The following is a 14,712-nucleotide window of genomic DNA, read 5'->3' on the forward strand; positions in this document are numbered from 1 at the left end:
AATTGTAACACAGATTTCAACTAACGTTGACAAAAAATTTGAAATAAAATATTCTTATCTAAATGCTCTGTAACAAAATCTTTTCTGTCTTTTCTACTACTACAACTGTAAATTTAGACATTTTGATTAGACAAAACTATAATTATTTAAACGATCAATAATGAAGAATTTATCTGCTATTACCTAAACCATCGATAAATTCATATGCATTAAAAATATGGCAAATTATGATTCATGACACCTTTTGCAGATAAAACAAAAGTCACTAAATATCGTTACAAATCATGGAAATGTAGCAGATTTCAGTCACTGCGTTAGACAGATTTACTACAACGGAAATAATCTGCTCAGTTGTTAATACCATCTGTTCAATAAATCCCAGAAGCGCGCTTTTTTTCCGCAACCATAATTAATTAATTAATTACAGTTGAAACTTCAAAGATAATTCTTATAAGCATGTGAAAGAAGTAGCAAAAGAGGGAAACCGCACCTAATTGGTATAAATGGCCCAGAATTGAACTTTTTTAACTCCCTCTCTTTTCACACCTTCTCCGAAAACGTATCCCAGGCATAATTATTAATTACCCTACCTTAGTGTTTGCCTTAATCTTCTCTTAAATACTGCCATCCGTTCCATTCGACGAAATGGTGTAATTATAGGGCTGAGGATCGATAACGCATAAAACATAAAAAACTGGATTTATAAATTGTGTTGAATTAAACTAGTAAATGTTTAGCTATAAAGCGTTTGGTTTGATAGAGTCAATGAATTAAAAATTTGCGTTTCAAATCAGGCGTTTAAAAAATAAGTGTTATTGGCTAATTTCGTCAACGTAATGTTGTTTGCAGACTCCACAATGTATAATTTGCGGTGTAATAACTCGACAATAACCACGTCTGATGTCATTGAAACGGTGCTGGAATCCCGGATCGCTCTTAATCCGTCTCTGCTGCTATTTTGACATGATTAACTGTCAGGACAGCATGTGAACCGTGCCTAATTAGGTGCACTGTGTCCTAACAGCACAATTGTCACCGGTACAACGTCAATAAGGCACGTATGTGACACACTTCGTGGCCTCTCGAAGTGGAACAATTAAGTGTGGGTTCAGGATAGATACACAACTGAGGTCAATGAGGAGTGAAGTTATTTTTTCGTAAAAGCGTCGTCAAGAGAAATAAAGGGTCTATTTTACTGTCCCCTCACAAGAAGTAAAGTTAAAGTTGAATGGTTTTTGTTGCTGATTCATACCAGAAAAGATACAAAAAATTATTCACATTATTTTAATGATACTGTTTAAATTTGTAAAAATTAAAACAATGCATCTTCATGTGCTTTGGTGTGCATAAAATAAAGAGATGAAGACACGAACTTCACTTAACTAATGACGCTTGGTACATTAATACTTGTTATCTTATTAATTTAACACATTATGGAGACAGTACAAATTTAGAAATAAAACCAACTTGAACAAGTAAAACAAATAACAGATTTGGTCAAAAAAAGTCAAAGCTTTATTTAGGTATAGAACAGAAATAAATGTTATTTTTGTTACAGATTCGATTTTCTGGTGGTTTCCCTTGATTATATCAAATGATATAAGTAAGTATTTTACTTTAAATAATTCTTGCTTTATACACCACCTTATTGTAGTCCTGACAATAATTAGGAATGCGAAAACACAAGCTTAAAGTTCGAAAGCTGTCGTTTATGCAATGAGCGTAGGCGAGAACTTGAAGTGTTTTTGCGTGTTATTCAATTTTTTTTGTTGGAACATTTTATTTTAAAACACACTGATATGGGAAGCGTGTTTTAAAATAGTAAAAACTCGTTGCTATCAGAAACGTGTTTTAAAATAGTGTTGATAATCTAGGATTACGATATTAAAAAAAAGCTTAAAATGTTACCATAAAAAAATATTCAAAAAATCTGAGTTTATTACATTTACAGATACCAATCTATTGCCTTACGCAGGTTTAATTTTATAAACTTGGAGAAACAAGCGTTGCTTCTAAAAAAGTTTACAAAACATTTTATCGCAATTCAATTGACGTTCGTCAATGCAAAGTAAATGACTTCTTTATTCGAATTAGTTTGATTTAAAAAAAAGTTTAATTTCGTCTTCTGTAAACTGATCGTTAGTGTTTGTAGGAAATTATCGATTTATTTGCTTATTTATTTATTTATTTACATATTTGTTTGTCGTGCTTATTCTTAAGTAAATAATTTTTGTAGGTATTCCACCTCAAAAATTATTAACCATACAGAAATCAGCATTTGCTATTACATTCTGTTTTTTACAATTTCCTATAATCAATACTAATTAGTTGAAATTAGGTATAACATCATTCTTAACAAACGATGCTTAAAAGTTGTTTTGTGCAAAAAATAACAAAACACAACTGCTAGCTTCAAAAATTAAATATTTAAATAAAAGCAAAAACTCAAAAAAAACCTAATTTTTGAGGTTAGCGACAATTTTTACGTAGTTTTATACAAAAAATTATTGAAGCATTATTGATGTTGAAATGACACTAGAAATCTAAAAATATTTATATTTTATAAATATTTATTATAATGAGTTCTCAGCAGACAAACTTCACATTTATTATAAAAAAATAAAAAACTTATTTAATAATAATTGCTGACCTATGTGTGATTATTAATTTTTATTTAAGATACAGTAAACAATACTCATAGCAGACTCATCTTGTATATAAAGAATAATTTATCAAAAATGCCAAGTCTTACGAATATAAAATGCGTCAATTAAATAATTCTTAAATTTTGAGGCAATCTAGAAAACACTTATTATTTGTTTAGTGTTTAAGCAATAAAATCTGTTTACTTACTTATTCATCGGAAACACGTAGAAGTTTATACTTTTACGTAGAAACGCTATTTAATAATTCCTTAGATCCCAAAACAACAATCATTGTAGCTTCGTTTGTTTGTTGAACTTATTGTATCATTTGGAAAAAAATTCATTGTTTAACATTTTAATAGAATACATTACATTATATACATACATACATTTTTATTTGCAATTTTTGGTTAATGACTTTTGACTGTTTAAGACACTGTATTTTTGTCAAAAAGAATAAAAATGACTTACAAACCCTACAACTGTAGTTTAGAAACGTGGTTAGAGGATTTAATTGAACATAAGCCCATCTTAGACTCATTTTTTAAGCAATTTTGATCAAAAACAAACTAATTAGAGAAAAACAAGAGGAAAAAGAAGTGTTTAGAGGATTTAATTGAAAATAAGCTAATCTTAGACTCATTTTTTAAGCAATTTTGTTCAAAAACAAACTATTTTGAGAAAACCAAGCTTTCTACACTATAAATTTCGATTTATGTTTTTGTGTAAGAGTATTTCCACCGTTTGTTATAAAATAAATAAATCTAACTAAAAGTGTGTTGTTTTGTTGATTTTTTCAAAATTTGCAAGAAAAACTCTGAAATTCTAGCTTAAATGTGCTTAAAAGCTTAAAGAATATTGACCAAACATTATATTTTTTAGACTTATTTTTGTCAACATTTTTGTCTAAAACGAACAAAATTGAATGAAATAAATTAAATACCAGATCTTGCAAAACAAATTAATATTTGGTTTAAACGAACTCAGTCGATATCATGTGATGATTTTTCACAAAATAATTAAGTTGTGATAATAATATACTATAATAGTATTTTTTTGTTTGGTAAAATTTAAAAACCAATAATAGAACCAATTCGCTGGAACACTGTGTATATGAAAATACTTGCAATTTATAACTAGTTATTTTAAAGACTTGTATAAAAAATGAGTGTACTAAGTATTTTTATGTTCCACGCCAAAAATTTGTTACACTTTAAAAAAACAGCAACAGTAATAGTATAAAAAGTAGATATTTCGTATTCTGCCTTTGGGATCATTCTGTTGCCCATTCAATAGTGGTTACTTTGGCTTAAAATTTGTAAGCGCGATGCCGTTGAAACACAGATTCTTCCTTTGCACAAAAATAAAATGTTTGTGGTTTATTATTGCACCCTAAAAATGCAGTTCCGACTTCGGCAATGTGGCGATAGATAAGTATTTAGAATTTATTTCAATTATAGTTCTTCAAAAAAAATTAAATCAAAATTTTAAAAAATATAAGTTTAGTCTTGCTTACAGCGTTTTTGTACATAGTTTCATGTATTTAATGTAATTTAACGTAAAAGCAAAAACCGGCACTTCCGCATCGTCCTAAGTATCAAAGTCCTTTGAAATCTCGGTCAAAAAACATAAAAGTTCAATGATCAATCAACTATCCAAAATATACCGTTCGAGCCGAACCACTTCCGCTATGTCACCGGCTATAAAAAAATTATTCATGTATTTTTCACGCCATTCAAGCGGCCATACAATCGAGCGTTAAAACGCCCAAACTGCGATATCATTCTCCCTTTTGTTCCTTCGGAATCAACCGAACGTGATATTAATTAATGGGGATTTTGCGTAGGAAGCGTCCGAGCGGATAGTTCCAGCGTCTGAGCGACTGTACATCATCATAAGGGTAGTTAAATGTTCGTCCATCGCATCTTTATTATTATGCATGCTTACATTCCGAAACGTTGAACACGGCGAAAGCGGCTACTCGACGACTGCTCCCACCCTGATTTACACCGACAACTCTATTAGCATAAACGTCGATTTAGAAAGGGAAAAGAACACATTATGTTGATACGCTGGCAAGTTTATTTGTGGCAGATATTCCGCAAGCATTCATCACCCAAGTTATATTTGTAATTAATTCCTACTTCAATTTGGTAATACAGTAAAACCTCTCAACAACGGACACCGATACGAATCTTTAATTGTCCGTTATACAGGGTGTCTCAGCTAAGACTTTCGAGCCTGATCTCAGATATTTGTCAACGGATTTTTATGAAATTTAAAATGCAGATATTTTAGAAGATAAAGATTAAAATCCAATTAATGCAACAACTCATGTGTAAAAAACGTAATTTTTACATACCTTTTAAAATGTTAAGCCTTTTAAGACTTATAATAAAAAAAATATCAGTGAAAAATGTTGTCAGAAAAAACTCGTTCGTGGAAGACGTCTGTTTCGGGAGAAATGAGAAACAAACTGTTAAACGTGGGTACAGATGCAAAAGCTTAGAACACTATGAGCCAAATGAGCACTACCATTGAATTTTGGTCAACTCGCAGAAACGTAACTGACACGCAAGAAACCTTTCACAATTACCTCTCACCCATACAAAGTTAAAAAACAATATTTTTGACTTACTTTTGGTACTGGATGCTTTAATTTTTTCAAAAAGGACTAGAAGACTGAACAACAACTGAAAAATTCTAAACACTGAACATTCAGGACTTTGGAAATGTTTCCTAGACTGCTGATTGAATTATCTTCAAAAGCTTGAATTACAGCCCCAACTATTGCTTCGTTTCCAGTGACGTGTTTTGTCCTCACTCGATTTAGTTTAGGTACGCTTCCTGTGTCTTCAAATTATTGACGATTCTTTGAACTTTAAATTTCATAAATAACATTTCACAAAAAGTCCAACGACACATTCCATAGACGAATATTGATTCTTTTTTCAACAACACAGAAATTTCAGCCATTCTTGTTGGTTTTTAAAGTAATTTCACCAAATTAAAACAATTTTACATTTCTGACAGCGCGCACACTTTTGACAGTTTTTTTCAGAGGTACACAAAATGCCGCATAGAAATGCTTCATCAATTGTTTCAAAAGGTGACTGCCCAAATTACTGTCAAAATTTGGATTAAGTTTTTAACAACAGAATTCATTTTTTTCTTAGATCAGCCGAGAGTTTTGGTTAATTTTTTGTGTGGCCATTTATTTTTCGGTCTTTAATGATCCAACGGTAATTTGGCTTAATTTTGAATAAAAGAAATATGTATTAAAATTTAATTTTTTAACTTGAGGTCATTTTTTTGCCCTAATTGAAAGACCACCTCCTAAAATATGTGCATTCTGATTTTCATAACAATCCGTTAACAAGTAACTGAAATATTAAGCTCGAAAGTCTTAGCTGAAACACCCTGTAGAGATCAAAGTGTCCACTAATGAGAGGTTGGAAATTCTAATGTAGGTTTTCTTACATTCCTACAAAGTGTCCGTTGTGATGAGGTGTCCGTTATTCGGAGGTGTCCATTCACTGTAGTTATTTAGATTTTATTCCGTGCGCTATAATTTTTTGTGCAGCTTTGGAGCTTGAAGCGAAGCTGAGAGTGTTAATAAAACAGACAGAAACATTCATTAGTATTGACATTAATAGTTAACGGAGAATAAAATTCGAATATAATTTTCAAATAAAGAAGAAACTCGGTTTTATTGTGCAGATCTTAAAGCTGACAAAAATGGAAAAGGAATCACTATCACTTTTTGCCGCATGTGTTAATCATGATTTATTTGTAAATATTACCGTAACAGCATTTTTCAACGGATTTAATGCCATGGGCTAAGCGGATATTAATGACCTTTCAACATTGTAAATGAACGGCTGTGAAATTTTTCACGTCACTAACTCTTGACTTGGTTATTTACATCAGCATTTTATCTGTTGCAAATTTAAATCGTAGCTTTGTATAAAATATAGCTAATCCTGTGCAAATCTGTGACAGTTTTAACAATTGTTTGAGCAGTCGAGAGGCACTGAATATACAGGTTCATTCTTACAAAGCTACGAGTCTGAACAGCTTGGACAATGTATGAGCTTCATTGTGGCCATTTATTGAATAGATTTCAATAGATAGAGATTTTCTAACCGCTCTGGGCAGAACAGTTCTCCATTAAAGGCAATTAATTGCTGCATGGAAAGTGTGCAAAATTACAATACGGTTAGTTTAACAAGTAACTTTAAGCGAGAACACAAGTTAACATATTGTACGTGTAGTTTGACTTTCTTGGAACAAAGTTGAAATTTGTAATAAAAGTTTATGAACTTTCGAAAAGCGAAACGTAATTTATCGCCTTTCTATCAAATTTAACCTTGTCACAAAATTTATGAAGCTGTAGATTATGTAAAGTAAAATTTTATTAATTTAAAAGTTTCGAATATTTTTCAATTCACTCGCTGAATAATTAATTGAAAAAGACGTACACGGGACAGGTGAAATGAATGAAAATCGAAAACGAAGTGAGGGGAAACTCGGCGAAACTTTAAATTTGTATTTGTCTTGTCAATCAGAGTTTCAAAGTTGTACGGACTTGAAATATCAAAAGCAGACTGAGAACTGGTGCGGTATTGGGGTCAAAAGTTCAAAAATGCATTAAAACTAAATGCAAAGAGAATGGAATTCTGAGAAAATAAAAATAATAAAACTGGAGAAATAGAAATAATTATAAATTAAAAATTAACAGGAACTCAAAAACAGGAATTCTTAGAAAACTAGAAATTTCATAAATCTTTGACAAAGATGCCTTTTGTTTGGTAAATGATTTGTTTAAGGAAAAAACAGGAAAATACAAAAATGTCACTACTGTCTATGATTTAAAAGTTGTAAAATTTATAAATTAAAACTTATATGCTAATGTTAAGAAGTTAGGAAACTGAGAAAATGAAAATGCACATAATGCTAAAACACAGAGAAACAAAACACTATAGAAATAAAAAAGCAATAAAATTGAGGGTTGAAATAAATTGCTAATCAATAATTAATAATTAATCAAAAATTTTTAATAAATTATGGCCAGTGATGATTTAAGTTTGGTAAAGTGTTAAAAAATGACTGAAAAATAAAATTTTCTCCACTAACGTCCTAAAGTACGGTTCTAAGAAACTAAGTAATTGCAGGAATGAAAAAGTTAAAAATTATAGAATGAAAAAGTAATCAAATTTACAAATTCGACAATTAATTTTTTAAGACTTGAAAAAACTAAAAAGTTAAGACACAAGGAAACTACAAACAGAAATAAAAAAATTGTAAAGAAAAAATAAGATTCTATGAAACACATGGGTATCAAATAGTATGAGAAGACTAAAATGAAATTAATAAATAACTGATTGATACAGAAAGACAATAAATGAATACAATAGATAAATAAATAAATAAACAAAAGTCTAATAAATAGCTACAATGCTAAGAAGTTGAAAGCTGAAAAACTTAAGAAATCTAAACCTGAAATACTGAGAACCTGAAACACTATAAACACTAGAAGATTGAAAAAGTAAAACCCATGGGACTCTAGAAACATGTGACACTGGAACACTGCAAAACTAACATAATAAAAAAGTAAGAAGTTAAGATAATGGAACAGTGAGAAACTAAATGACTGAAAGACTGAGAAACTAAAAGATTAAAAAATATACAAGTAAATAACAAATAAAAGGCAAATCTGATATTCTAAATAACGTAAAGATAACGTAATAACTAACGTAAACAAACAATACGGAACTAAATATCTGAAATACTGTGATACTCTAGAATTGATAAACTGCAAAATGAGACTACAAGAAACTGCGATATAGAAACAATGAAGAATTAAACGACTAAAAAGCTGACGAACTGAAAAGTAGAAAAAATAATTAGCAAAAACACTGACACCTTAGATACCAAAAAACTTAGGAAATGAAAAGCTAAAATAATATAAAACTAATAAAATAAGTGGCTAAAAAATTTGAACGCTAGATAGTTAGAAGTATGGAATCCTAAAACATTGAAAATCCAAAAAACTAAAAAACTATGAAACTAAGAAGTCAATTATCTGATACATTAAAGAATTGAGATTTTAATTAATAAAAAAGACCATGAGAAGTTGAAAATTGAGAATCTTGGGAAATTTAAAGCTAAAATACTGAGAACCTAAAACACTGGTAATTTAAAAAAAACTGCAACATTAAAACACTTGCAAAGAGAACATATTGCGAAACTATAAATGACTGAAAACTGAAAAACTAAACTTAAATTTTAAAAAGTGAAAAACCAATTGATAAAAAAGTGACATTGTTAATAACAAAGACACTGCGAAATCAAAAAGATGGAAAGCTGAAATATTGACAGACTGAGAAATTGTAGCAATCAACCTCCAGAAAAAAACAGAAAAGAAATTACTTAACTTTGATAGTGGACAACGAAGTTTTAGCTTCTGTCTTAATGTATACAGCCTCTTCCACTTGGCCGCATTGACAATATGTATTTTCGGTAGCATTTCATTTAAATAACATTATCTATCTAGCATAACAAGTCCTTAGTCTGTTCAATTTCACTCAGACCCACCATGACTGATCCATTCCAAGTACCCTTTTTGATAGATCTCCTATTAAATTTTTATTGAAAAATTGGATATTGGACCACACATTGTGCCATTTATTAATAACAAAAAAGTTTTCGATATTACGTTGTAACGCAAAAAGGTTTTCTAGGTTTTTAGGGACAATCAAGTCAGACCATTTTGAATAATCTTCGAGATGTTTTTTATGTTTTATCTACAGTTTCTTCTTTTTATTGTAAGTGTAGCAATGTTAGACAATACTGGAGAAGCCATTCAGTGGAAGTTGATTTTAAAGTACCTAAAAATGAATGAATAAAATAAAACAAAAAAGCTACAAAACTAAAAAGTTAAAAAACTGACATTTATGAGGGCGTAAGCAAAAATTTAGAGTTTCATAAAAAACTGAAATTCTATATGCACGAAGTGAGAAAAATTCAAGAAAAAAAACATTTGAATAAAGTGAAAGAAAACTTGGCAGGCTTTGTATTTTTCTTGTCAATTAGAGTTTCAAAGTTGTACGGACTTGAAATATTAAAAGCAGGTCAAAAGTTCAAAAATGCACTAAAACGAAATGCAAATTTTTGTAATTGATTTTCGTACCAGAAACACAAACAATTTCCTAAATGAATCCCAGCTCTACCGTTGATTAATTTAAATATAACAAGGTGCCCCCGTTTTGAACTTAATAAATTAGATGGGTAGCGCAAAAAGATCATCGACTGGCGGAAAGCCATCAGTTTAATAGCTAAGGTGATAAAATTAACGACGAAGATGTTAATTAAAGCAGAATGCTGCGCTAATTAAGCCGTCGCTCTCACGACACGTCCACAATATTTTCCAAGTGCACACATACGAATCGAGGCGAGGTCTCTATTATTATACTTTGAGAGGCTTCATCCAATCTGCATCTTTACAATGTTGTAAAAGTTGTTCGAGGGGTGCACACTGCCGGGATAAGCCACGACCCGGACCACTCGATTGGATGAAATGTGATTTGCCAACGACCAAAAGGAGACCTCTTCTACGAAACGCTATCGGCGACGGCTTATTACACGGCCCGGAGCTTAACTGTGCCAATCTGGAGACCTGTAAACAAAGCCTCACAAAATCCGGCATTAAAATTGAGCCACGGCAATTTTTACCCCAAACTTTTGATAAATAATTACTGATAAAGCTCAATTTTTCAAGTCTTTCTCGACACTCATGCTTGAATTTCTGTTAGAACACTGCATTCACAGTTTTGAGACCTTTTCCAATATTTGAAAATCAAAAAAATTTTTTTTTTATTGGAAATTTATTTTGCTTACTTAAATACGCTGCAGCATGTATACGCTATTGTACACACTATTCTCTTCAGTTTAAAAAAAATGTGTAGAAATGAGAAAATAAAAAGCTTCACTAAGCGAAGATCTATCATTTTTCAAAAATTATTTTAAATTATTATTATTTAATTAATTATTATTTAATTACTATTTGGCTACAGGAAATAGAAACTGGCAATTATTCCGACTTCCGAGAAAAAATGTAATACACTAAAAAGTAATAAAATTCGAGTAGAAAAAGCAGAAACAATTTAGTGAATGCTGAAAAACACAAAACTTAAAAATTGGGATAATGAAATACAAAAAAAATTATTAAACCTTAAAAAATCAAGAAATTTTAACTCATTAACACAGCCAGTGATATTTTTGTTTGATAAGAGTTGTTAGGAAAAGAGGAAAAACGTCAAAATTAAAAAACTAGAAATTCTAAATAGCCTAAAACTTTGGGGGACTAAAAAGTTAAGAAACTGAAAAACTTTGAAATAGAAAATCTGAAATACTAAGAAAGTAAAAAATTAAAAAATGTGAGAAACTAAGAAGTGAAAGCATAAAAAATTGAGACACGGACTACTGAAACTAAAAAGTTGGAAAAGAATTAAAATAAACATCTAACCGTAAAAGAAACAGCTTAGACACCATATTGAAAGCTAAAAAATGAAAGTGAAACAGGTACAAAAATTGAGAATAAATACCTCCTGAAAAACTACATAATTGAAAAAAAAAAATAAGAAACTGACAAAAACTGAAAATCTTCAACTGAGAGGCTGATAAATTGAAGTTCTTGGAAACCAAGAAATTTCATAATTCTAACATTGATGGTTTTTGCTTAGTAGAGCGTTTGTTGGAAGAAAGACCGAAACATTTTGTTTTTTTAAATTATCTCTATTTTTCAATGCCCTGAAATGGCGACTTTAAAAAACATAGTAACTAGAAGACTAAGAAAATGAAAATCTGAAATACTGGAAAACTAAGAAACTGAAAAACTGAGTAGCTAAAAGTTTGCAAAGCTCGAAAATCAAAACAACTGAAAGTTGACTAAAACAATGGCAGTCTAAAAACTGAAAAACTAAAAAACTTAAATTTTAAATGTTAAAAACGAATGAATAAAAAACTGATATTCTAAATGGCGAAAAAACTGCAAAGAGCTGAAGAGTTTGAAAAGTTTAGGAATTGAAAAGCTAAAATAGTGAGAATCTAAAAGACAGAGAAATGAGGCAAAGTATGAGTCTGCGGAATTGAAACAGTGAATTAAATAAGAAAACTAAGAACTTTAAAACTAAAATGTAAAAAATAATAAATTAAAAAACTGGCATTCTAATAAAAATTGAAAAATCGAGTTAAAATAATAAGACGTCAATTTTTTTTGTTTTTGATTGGTGAAAATTTATTAAACGAAAGGTTAAAAAAACTATATTCCTGTTGTTTAGGTTTTAAAGAACTAAAAAGTTAAAAAACTGGAAAAATTGCAATTAAATTTTAATTAGAATTATTTTAATTTTTAATTAAATCTTAATTTCGCTTTCTGTAAACCGACCGTAAAACTATAGAACGTAAAACTCAATAAAATAAAGTTAAAAATTTACATTATTAGTACATAAGACTATAAGAGATGAAGAAATTGAGAAACTAAAAAATTTTAGAACTGATGTGAAGCAGGAATCAGTGAGACACTAACAAACTAAGAAACCAAAAAATTCTAACACTGAAAAATTAAAAATATGAATAACTAGAACACAGAAAAACTGACTGTATGAACACATAGAAACTTTAGAAATCTAAAAATGAAATACTGAAACAAAAAGAAATTGAAGCACTAAAACACTGGAACTATATTAAAATCCTAAAAATCTACAACACTGGATCACTGACAAAATAGCAGAAAATGAGAAACTATGAAAAACTGAGAAACTAAAAATTATAACAGTGAAAATTAAAAAACTTGACAACCGTGAGACTTGAGAGTAAAAAATAAGAAACTGTGGCATTTGATAGTAAAAATTAAGGTTAAAAAACTGAACTGATATGAGTAGGTATACATAGTGAGTTTAAAGTAACTCATAAAATTCGTTATTATTTAATTGTCTTAAAATAAAAAAATCCTAAAACAGGTAACTTAGTATATTAATTGAGCTCAAATTTGACGTAACTGGATCAGTCATGGCGGCTAAAATGGCGCGCCATGACGTCATAACAAGGTTTTTTTTAATGGGACGATATAATATTTCTTTTATAATTAGGAAGTTTACTAATGAGCCTTTTTTAGAGCTTCTAATTATACAAAAAATATATCGTAATCCATTAAAAAAAATTAAGGTGACGTCATAGCGCCGCCATATTGGCAGCTGTAACTAATCCAGTTAGATTTAGGCTCAAATAAAATGCTAATTACCAGCATTTTTTTATTTTTTGTAAACTTGTCTAGTTTGTAAACAAACCAAACCGTTGGCTATTTTAACAGAAAACGCAGTTTAAACTAAAGTAGCCGCTAGTTTACACACTAGTTTAAATTCTTAGTTAATTTACTTGAAAATCAAAGTAGCAGGATATTATGTAAACCGATGTAAACTATTCAAGACGGTTTGTCTAATATGAGAACCAAACATTACCGTAGGACAAAATAACCAATGCTTTGGCTAGTTTACCAACTAACCAACTAGCTGGGAAATATTTTTAGTTTTGATCATCGGGTCTACTAAAAGACTAGATATAACTATAGATTCTATAGCTAGTTTATTAACCAAGAAACGAATCTTTTGGCTACTTAGACTTGATTGGACAATGACTAAAATGCAAAAACCCCAAAAATATATGCGTAAGCTTGTTTTTTCTTTACAACACTACAATGCTATTGTAACCATCTCTTTGGGAACCCTTATTGTAAAAATCAACAATGATCAAAAGTTAATTCCTTCAATTTTAAGAGGATTTTATGGTTGGAAGGTAAGCATTGCAGATTTATCTTCAAATATACTAAAACACACAGTCGCTATTGTAAGAGTGGATTCAGTCATATATTTTTAAACGATTTAAATATTTGTTTAACGTTTTGATCTGGAGATAATAACATTTCTTTATCCCTACATTTCTATTTTTACGTTATTCCATATCACCAATTTTGAGTCCTTTGTGTTTTCTCCAGTCTTTATCACCGACCAATTCCATATAAATTGCTCTCGGAAATCTGCCATATTTTACATCCAATTCGTGCGTGTTTCCCAGTGATTGCCATCGGCGACGATTTATATCTGAAATCGTCCAACTCCCTTACCTACGTACTGAGTACTGTTTGTTTTGGTATAGACGCGAATATTTCCTCGATATTGCCATCGTTTATTGGTTCAACACAGGGCGTATTACTGCAATGCCTCACTCCATCTGTCAAACTAATCGGAAAACGTAAAATTAAACGATATTTATAAACGTCGCAACGGTCCCAACTCGAGCTTTTAACTCAGTTGCCATTTAGATCCGTTATTTTAGAATTTGTTGAATGAGAAACGGTCGCAAATCGACCGGATCGGGACCATATTACATTTCACGAGTAGAAGTATGCATCGAATTAATTACGCATTCGTTGTGTTTATTGTTTATTAATTGTGTTTGCTCGACCGTTTTTGCATTCAGGTTCTGCGGACGATCAAACACTGGGTTTAAATTTCAACAGCTGCCTGCATAATTTATGATTCTTATTGAAATTGTTTTATTCACCCAATTTCATTGAGCTTCCAAAAAGAAATTAAGCACCAACCAAACTGCGTTTGTTTTATCCGATTGAAATAAAATCGTTGAGTACAATTTCAGTAATGATTTTTCAGTGGTAACAAGCAGAAGAGGATCGTTGAACGTGACTTCTTACAAGCCGGTAATTTACCGATTCGACACCAAAGCCACGTTTAAAGTCCCTACAAATCACCGATTACAAAGAACCATCGAGTCGGGCAAGCAATGAGCTGCGGATTTTTTCATGTTGTGCCTATCGATAAGAACGGTCCTCATTTATTTTTCTTTGATCTTGGACCTCTCCATTGGGTTCGAATTAATCAGCACTAAACGTCCACTTTCATGTGCGAATAAAACAACTCGTTTAATTTTATTTAAATGATGGCTTCTCGGCTCGTTTGAAAAAGTCTTTGGGGCGTGGTTTGAAATATAA

At 30.5% G+C, this 14,712-nt stretch overlaps 1 protein-coding gene across 1 annotated transcript in view; it reads left to right on the plus strand.

Annotated features, from left to right (window-relative positions):
- stg1 (stargazin-like protein) overlaps positions 1 to 14,712 on the plus strand; it is a 415,841-nt gene that overhangs the window by 54,499 nt on the left and 346,630 nt on the right. Inside the window, exon 2 of the mRNA XM_064357655.1 lies at positions 1,559 to 1,603. The gene's annotated coding sequence lies outside the window, so the exon portion shown is untranslated. The remainder of the gene's footprint in view (positions 1 to 1,558; positions 1,604 to 14,712) is intronic.

The sequence above is a fragment of the Tribolium castaneum genome, chromosome 6 (genome assembly GCF_031307605.1).
Source record: "Tribolium castaneum strain GA2 chromosome 6, icTriCast1.1, whole genome shotgun sequence".
Taxonomy (NCBI): Eukaryota; Metazoa; Arthropoda; class Insecta; order Coleoptera; family Tenebrionidae; genus Tribolium; species Tribolium castaneum.